Source organism: Alosa alosa, chromosome 3, assembly GCF_017589495.1.
Source record: "Alosa alosa isolate M-15738 ecotype Scorff River chromosome 3, AALO_Geno_1.1, whole genome shotgun sequence".
In the NCBI taxonomy this organism is placed as follows: domain Eukaryota; kingdom Metazoa; phylum Chordata; class Actinopteri; order Clupeiformes; family Clupeidae; genus Alosa; species Alosa alosa.
Window position 1 is genome coordinate 24,758,761 of NC_063191.1, and position 9,477 is coordinate 24,768,237.

The following is a 9,477-nucleotide window of genomic DNA, read 5'->3' on the forward strand; positions in this document are numbered from 1 at the left end:
GCTACATTTGCTGCCAAGGCTAGTCTAGCAACTCTCTGAAAAATTAAACTTCTATCAGGCCAATCAAATCGTGTATAGAGTCGTTAGGCGGGCTTAACATAATGATTGATGACAGAGTTGCAACGGTTTGGCTTGAATTCCCTGCTACTTGAAAACAAATAAGATAATGTTGCTGTTGGCGAACAGTGTGACACAAGTTAAGCTTTTATTAAGTTGGCAAAAGTTTGTACTAGCGAACTAGCTCCACTGGCGGGAAACGCATGGGACTAGCGCTGTCCTATTGCGTGCAGAGGGAATTTGAAAGGCAACCGATTATCCCGCCCCTCGGACTGAGTACTACTGCGAACGGTGAGTGCCCAGACCCTGCATTTTAATGTGGGTCTGGCTCGTCAGGCTAAGTGAAGTATGGCAGTGGTGGAGGATTGAGAAGAGACTTAAAAGTTGAAAAAGTTTTCTACTGTCAGTTGCGCTCTCAATCTTATCTGATAGAATGTCTTTTTTGCAAGTGTAACAGGGAATGAAAAAGATGATAGCAAAGACTGGTAGTTAGTAAGACCATTTCCATCTCTGGATTTACAGCAGCTCTAAGTATTACTATGAGTTATGAGATTCACATCTGGATCTACAACATCAGCATGGCACCGCCTAGAAAAAGGCATCATCACTGGTTGTACTATATCAGTGACACTGTTTGCCCTGTCGATGACCATGCTTGTCAAGGCTGCAGAAGTGGAATGCAGAGGGCCTCTCTCCAGATCTGGCACTCGCCAACCGCCAATTAGAGCCTTTATGGATGACCTGACAGTCACAGCAACATCAGTGCCAGGGTGCCGCTGGCTCCTTAAAGGTCTCGAAAGGCTAACATCTTGGGCAAGAATGACATTCAAGCCAGCTAAGTGCCGATCCCTTGTCCTGAGGAAGGGGAGAGTGGAGGACAAATTCCGCCTCCACATGAATGGTCTCCAAATCCCATCATTGACAGAGTAGCCGGTGAAGAGCTTGGGGAAGCTCTTTGACGTGACTCTGAGAGACACAGCAGCAATCCAGGCCATGCACACGGAGCTGAAAAGCTGGCTTGCAGCAGTGGACGGGTCAGGCCTCCCTGGGAAATTTAAAGCCTGGATATATCAGCATGGCATCCTGCTAAGGCTTTTGTGGCCTTTGCTGATGTATCAGGTCCCAGTAACAACAGTGGAGACCTTGGAGAGAAACATCAGCCAGTTCCTGCGCAGGTGGCTGGGCCTGCCGAAGAGCCTAAGCTGCATTGCCCTGTATGGGCACACCAACAAGCTGCAGCTCCCGTTCTCAGGCCTGACAGAGGAATTCAAGGTAACCAGAGCCAGGGAGGTGTTACTTTACCGAGACTCAGCCGACACCAGAGTCTCCTCTGCAGGCATAGAGGTCAGGACTGGACGGAAGTGGAGGGCGCAGGAGGCAGTCCAGCAGGCAGAGGCAAGATTGCGGCACAGTGTGCTAGTAGGCTCTGTGGCAGTTGGGCGAGCAGGACTTGGCTGCCATGAAGGCACCGCGCCTATGACAGAGCGCAGGGAAGGGACAAACGGCAGATGATTCAGGGCGAGGTCCGAGCAGAGGTGGAAGAGGAGCCGGCGAGCAAAAACGGTGGCCATGCGCGCCAGCAGGGGGGCCTGGACCAATTGGGAGCATGCACTGACTCGAAAATCACCTGGTCAGAACTTTGGAGGTCAGAGCCAGCAAGAATAAAGTTCCTGATCCAGTCAGTGTATGACGTCCTACCGAGTCCAGCCAATCTGCATTGCTGGGGGCTAGCTGAAGCACCATCCTGTCCCCTGTGCCCTGCAAGAGGATCGCTGGAGCACATCTTGAGCTGCAGCCCGAAAGCACTGGGAGAGGGGAGGTACAGATGGCGCCATGACCAGGTGCTGAAGGCAGTAGCGGACACCATCCGTGCGGGAATCCAGCAAAGCAAGCACCAGCCCTTAGCAAGGCCACACATTGCTTTCGTCAGGGCCGGCGAGAAGCCTCAGTCACAGCCAAAGGTCCCAGCTGGGCGGCTATCCACAGCAGGAGATTGGCAGCTGAAGGTGGACCTGGGGAGACAATTGAAGTTTCCAGAGCACATCACCAGCACCACGCTCAGGCCAGACATGGTCCTAACATCAGAGAGTACAAAGCAAGTGGTGCTACTGGAACTCACAGTCCCCTGGGAAGACCGGATTGAGGAAGCGCTTGATGAAAAAAAGGGCTAAGCATCTGGAACTGGTGGAGGACTGCAGGCTGAAAGGGTGGAGGGCCCGCTCTGAGCCAATCGAGGTTGGCTGCAGGGGATTCCCAGGACAGAGCCTGCACCGATCACTCAGGCTGCTTGGAATTAGAGGTGCTCAAGAAAGGAAAGCCACCAGAAACATCTGCGAGGCAGCTGAGAGAGCCTCTAGGTGGCTTAGTGCCCTTCTTGGACACAAGTCGGGGTCTGATCAGCCCCGGCTGGGTCGCCCAGGTGAGGGTGTCTGATGATCTGAGACCCGAAACACCCTGTGACCCTAGGTTCATCACTGAGGATGTGTCCAAGCTGCACCACTAAGGTGTTTCTTATAACTATCATTAATATAGTAATAGTAACAATATATCTAGCCGAGTGATAAAATAGTATTTTTTGTAATTCCATCACCTTTATGGAACTATATTCTTATATTCTCTTGTTTCTTATATCAATTAACATTTGTCAAAATGTTTTTAATAGAAAAAAAAAAACCTCTAGCTTCGCCAAAAGTGTAGACCCAAAAATTCACCATTTTGGGGATATTATTGAATTTATATTGAGTTTTTGTGAAAATGTCTAAATGCCATATGTTTTAATCTGTTTAAGTTAAGGTACCCAATTTATTTGAACTGTATTTAACCTGTAAGAGGCTTATGTTTGAAGGAAATTTGATTATTTCTGATATTTGACAAATATCTGACAAAATTATGATTTTTTTTTTCGGAGTGTCTATTCGTACCCCTGGTACGAATAGCCTTGGCCACACATCTGGGCTATTCACACCCTGTTACATAACAACAAAAACATGTTGCTCGCGTGCCCAAAAAACATGGCCGACATTTGTTTTTTCGTCAGCAGAAAGTGAAGAATTCTGAACGGTTTCAGCACTAATATCTGTTCAAATTAAATTTGAGATGGAAAAGTTGTGTTTTATTTTCATAATCTTTGTTCAGTGAACACATACAACCGTCAGTTTGTTAGCTAACAGAAATTTCGTGAATATGACGTTCAGGCCTATAAACTATAAGTTTGCCTGCAAACCTCAACTCCTTGTTGAAGCAGATAGTGCAGTGGTCACAGGCAGGGGCTGGCACGCGCGAGACCGGGGTTCGATTCCTCTGTGATGCGTTTTGGCAGAGTGAGTGTGCATGTGTACCAACGTCTGGAGAGAAGTTTTGATTGCAACAATTAACTAGTTCATGCACCAGGGTGTAAATAGCATGCAGTACTATAAACACCAGGGTACGAATAGCATCCACTTCTAACTGTACATTTATGCAAACAGCATACCTTATTCAGAGTGTCTATTACACAGCTGAGCTATTCACACTCTGTTATGTAACAACAAAAAACATGTTGCTTGTTTTAAAAAAAAAAAAAAAATATTACATTGTGTGATCAATATGCCAGATTAAATGCACAGGGGTGCAAATAGCATACATTGATATTTGTACCAGACGGGTACTAATAGGACACATTGCTGTGTGCACCGGGGTACGAATAGAATTCACTTCTTATTGCACTAGGGTACGAATAGCATACACTGCTAATTGTACCAGGGGTGCAAATAGCCTTACCCTTTTTTTTATGATTTAAAATTGTTAGAAAAATAATTAGTGTTTTATAATCATCAGTTAACCTCTGTAAATATGTATTTGATAGAAAAGGACAGTTTTTTTGCTAAAATGACACTGTTTTTACTGGAAATGTCCCCATAGCATAGGAAAAAGTGTGTAAAAATGTGCCATTTTGGAAAACGGCGGCCATATTGGATTTTTGGACAAAATTCAACATGCCCCCAAGTTTTAATCTGTTCCAATAGGGGTTCTGACCAGGAATCCGTGGAGAAAACTTTGACCAAAAACTAGGCCTAATGTTTCCACCAGATGACCTGTCTATATTATAGTAGGGGGGCCTATTATATTTATATATATCGCATGTTTAGAGAGTATTATATCTTTGTTCTAGGGGTTCTTAAGAGTAGAAAAAAACATGTCTCCATGTTTTTGAAGGTTTTGAAGGACCCAAATCAAAGGTCAAATTCAGAAAAGGTCAAATTTGGTGTTTTGTCCATAAACCTCACATTGCTGGTATTATATAGCATAGGGTTTGGTGCCAAAAAAGCAAAGATATTCTACAAGGTAGTGTGCAAAAGTGGACCACATAAACAATACAACATTATAAAACATTTTTTGGCTGATAATTGATCTCTTTAACAAGAAATTGTGCCTAAAATTCTCGAAATTGTCCGCTTAAAAAAATCCATGTATCCAGTGGCAGATATGTGTGGACTGGTGAATGACCCATCACTAGAGACATATGCCAAATTTCTTGTTTTTGTCCATGAGAGAGTATGGAGATTGGTGATCAGCCAACGATTACAATGTTACAGTGCAGTTATTTTACAACAGAACAAAGCAGTTTGGCACAGGAACTGCTACAAATCCACCTGGAACAGTGAGCATCTGCAGCATGCTAAGATTCACTACTAGAAATCATGTGAAGCAGGCAGGACTCAGTGTCTTCAGAAAAGACGTGGTAGACCATCTTCTGAACCTTCAGCAACACCTCCAACTGCATCAAGTCCATCTAGAGGGACTTTGTACACTTGTTCAGCAGCAGCTGCTGCCAGCATAGATAAGTGCTTCTTCTGTCAGAAGCAGACAAAAGAGCATCTTCATGAGGTGTCAATGTAGAGATGCTAGGATGGGGGAAATATGTTCATATTTTTTGTGTGTGTGAGCAGCTGCATTTTGTATAAGCTGTAAGCTCTTTAGACAGGTATTATTACAGCCAGCGTAATAGCATTGCAATAGTCTATCCTTGAGGTGACAAAAGCATGGATTAATTTATCAGCATCTGGTATGGATAAGGACTTCCTTATCTTAGAAATGTTCCTTAAATGGTAAAATTAAGTTTTGGTGATCTGTTTTATGTGATTATTTAGTGCTAGGTCCTGGTCAATTATAACTCCTAGGTTTTTAACACTTGTGATGAGGTCAGTGGAAGATCACTATCTGTAGCCTGTGATGTGGATACTAGGATATCCTTCATACTTTTAGAACCTAAAACCTTGACTTCTGTTTTATCAAAAGCAGGAAATTATTCGTCATCCATGTCTTTATATTTCTTATACATGTGTCAAGTTTGGCTAACGGGGTTAATTCATCAGGTTTTATGGAGAGGTATAGTTGTGTATCATCTGACCAGAAGGACCAGTATTGATACAAGGCTAGGTTTTTTGAGGGAGGACTTAATAACAGATGTCTTAAACGACTGCGGTACATGCCCTGATAGCATTGAATTATTTATAATCAAGAGCAAAACATTATCCAGGAAGGGGAGAGCAGTCTTAAGAAGGTGTGTAGGAATAGGGTCTAGTAGACTAGTTGTAGATATCGATGAGGAAATTGTGGAGGTGAGATCTAATATGTTGTGTATATGTAAATGAATTAAATGTTGTTTGAGGTCTCATCTGTGATTCTGTTATGCTTTTGCTATCTTTCAGCAATGGAGAATGTGTATTTGGTGAAACTGATTGGTTATTGATCTTATCTCTAATTGTTTGACATACATAATACTGACATACAATCATACTGTTGAAAATAACTGTTTTGTGAACTTTATTCAACATAGCCAGTGATTTAGGCGAAATTTATGGTGTTAATTACAGTGAAATATACAATTTCAAAAAGATAGGGTTAAAACAGGTAAAAAAAAATGGAGACATATTTTTTCTCCATGTTCAATGACCTCTAAAGACAGTCCAACCACTCTCCAAAAATTAACATTTCAAACCCACAGAAACCATATAGGCCCCCTGACTATTACCCACAACCATTCACTTGCTCGTTCTACTGCCAAGGACATGTTACTAACCACCTGCCTTAGACTTCGACCACAAATGCCCAATCCAGACAGCAAGCCAATAGCAGATCTGGCCACAAACCCTCGTGCACCAATTTCAATAGGCCTTAATCGTGCACTCCAACCTCGCTTGGCTGCCTCCTCTGCTATTTCAGTGTATTTCGCTCTCTTCAGCTCATTGGCCTCTTTCACTCTGTCTTCCCAAGGAACAATAAGTTCAATGAAGTAAACTATCTTCTCTGAATCCGACCATAGAATTACGTCGGATCGTAGTTTAGTACTCACTATATGTGGAGGTACCGCCATCTGCTGGCCAAGATCAACCTTCATTTCCCAGCCCGCTCCGTTTTTCCAACTGGCCGGTTTTACACCTGGACTTCGCGGAACGAGGTTTATCCCCCTGAAGTACAAAGTTAATTTGCCTAACCCCTTTACTAGCTGCTAATGAATTGACTTCTCTCCTTTTATCCTCTATTGCCGCTGCCACACATTTCAATACCTGGTTATGACGCCACGTATACTGCCCCTGGGTGAGACTTACCTTGCACCCTGATAGGATATGGTGGAGACTGCCCTCACACGAGCAAAGTATGCATTTATCATCCTCACCAAACCTTTGACTTAAATTCTTAGGAGATGGGAGCACATCAAATGTAGCACCTAACATAAATCTGATCCTACCAGCTTCTATGCCCCATAGATCTTTCCATTTAATCCGTCTTTTTTCCACCCCTTCCCAGTTCACCCACTGCCCTTGTTTTGCCTGCAACACTGCCTTAGTACATCTTACAGTCTCCTCCTGTCTATGCATTTCCTCCACTACCATTTTCCTCTTTTCTCCTGCAGAAGCCTTACTCCACAAGGGTCTACTTACTCCCACCCCTGCAACTTTCCTCACCAGTGGGTCCTTGGACTGGGTAAGAGTCATTTTCAATCTAGCCTTAGCACACTTAAATTCCTCTGTCAGACTAGATATTGGCAACTCTACAATGCCCTTCCCATACAAGGCTACACTGCTTAAGCAGCGTGGGACTCCGAGCCATTTTCTGACAGAGTTGATAATTTTTTCCAACCTCTCTACCTTTGACAGAGGAACTTCATAAACTGTCAATGGCCACATTAGCCGAGGCAACAAACCAAACTGCAAACACCACAGCTTGAGCTTACCTGGCAGCCCTGGCTTGTCAATTTTTGCCTAGTGACCTGTCTCAAGTCTTCAACCTGTGATTTATCACTAAGGCTTGCATCATACCACCTTCCCGGACTCTTCACTGGTTTCTCCAGAACTGTGGGAATCACCTCTTTATTTATAGCAAACTTCTTCTCTATTACCTTCCCTTTAACAATTGAGAGACTCCTAGACTTACTTGGCTTCACCTTCATTCTGGCCCATTGCAGATTGCTATTTAACTTATCCAGCAACCTGTTGGTGCATGGAACGGTTGACGTCAAGGTTGTCATGTCGTCCATGAAAGCCCTAATTGGGGGGAGGCGTGGCCCTCCCTGCAACTTCTCCCCACCCACTACCCATTTTGAGGCCCTAATGATGACTTCCATTGCAATTGTAAAAGCAAGTGGGGAGATGGTACATCCCGAGCGAAAACTCAGATGCGCGAGAGCGAGCCAGGCTAGTATAGGTTGCACTATTTGAGCTCTAATCTCCATACATACATGCATACACTCGCTCACATCAGCTTCCTCCCCAAGCAGGTTGGTTAGCTAGCTAGTTCTACGTTCTTTATTCACCTCCAAAAGGGTTGTAGTTCCACAAATGCCCAAAGGCGCATGATGTTAAATACAGTACATAAGAAAATACAGACTTATGAACTAAGAGACGTTGACTATAAAAGATTACAAGCCAATAGCCAGGACCACAACACTGCAATTGTTTGTGTTAGCCACATATAGCTGCTAATATGCTGACGGCAAGAGTCCATAAAGACCCGTTAACTTTGTGGTTTTACTGTCGTGTAAATGACAAAAATACTCCATAACATGTCCGCACGGGTTAATAGTTCATCGGCTTTTCAGCAGAAAAAATGCCTTAGCCGCATCTGTTTGTAGACCTTCCTGATCCTTCAGTTGTCGCCGACATTGGAAACCAGCATCTAGGATGACTTTATTCCCGCTTTTTCTCTTTCAGCCGTTTTGTTGGCAATTGCTCTCTCAAATTTCCTTTTTAAAGGGAAACTTGGCAGGATTTCCCCCTCTGCTGGAGAAATTGCACATTATGCTATTTCAAACTGTGTGAAAAGGTAACGATAAAGCACATGGATTTGTTTACAAGCTAGCTTAACTGTTAGCATAAGTTTGGCAGAACTATGTGGATGTTACAAGGTAAGAAACACGATTTAAAACGAAGTTTCTTGTTTCTCACTTCTCTTCCGGGACGGTAGTCTCAATGTTGCAAGGTTGGTTTTTCCGCCTGGGGACGCTTAGGGCGAGCGGGGAAAGTCACCATTTTCACCGGAACAGGTCATTTAACCATCCAAATGATTTCTAAACGGGTTTATTAAGTTGAAATAATTGCCAAGTTCCCCTTTAAGTTTGCTAGTGGTGGTGGTGGTAGCATCTTGTCTGCCATTATCTTCTAGTTATCAACTAGCTCCAGTACCGCAGGTCAAACGGAAGCAACTTGCACTTCGCACTTGCTCTGACTGGGTCGCAAGCTTTGAGTATGTGCACGAAGGGGTCACGCGCGCTAAGGGGAGGGGGGTATAGTACGACCGTTTGACGAACTTACTGTCCAATGATTCTAGGTGGTCTTGAAAATAATTGGATGGAGTTTTTCGATTCCCTGCCCGTTCCACAGATGATTGACTTGTTTAATTTCCATTTCAATGCTTCCAACTCAGTGGCTGTAAGTGGGTTAGGAATAGGATTTCAAGTGATTTTGCAAAAATGGCCAAAAAGAGAATCCAATACTCTACCTTTAATAATCAACACAACGCATGTTGAAAGACGAGTGACACATCATTCAGGATTCCGTATTATAGCTTTTACTCAGGAACTCGTAAAGGCATAAAAGAATTACAGGCCACTTGGGTCAGACCCGTCATTCACTATACCGACTACGCGCATGCGCAGTGTCCATTCAGAGTATTCAAACTCATCTCATTACTTATGAACATTTGGTGAATAACATGACATAGACAAATGTTCTACATCTCCTTTCCTTAGCTTATGGCTGTGGGATAACAATAAACAAGCCTGTTCTAATACATGTGCATTAGCAAAGGATTACAATGCCGTTTTCACTTGAAACTGAATTGGTTAATTCCACTCTAACTGAATCACAGGTAAGGTCAATAATACTGCAGGCATGTCACATACTACAAAATGATATCACATGTCAATGTAACAAATTTTTT

General features: G+C 43.5%; 1 pseudogene; it reads left to right on the forward strand.

Moving 5' to 3' along the window:
• Positions 1-603: 603 nt before the first annotated feature.
• Positions 604-2,490, forward strand: LOC125291795 (annotated as a pseudogene).
• Positions 2,491-9,477: the final 6,987 nt, after the last annotated feature.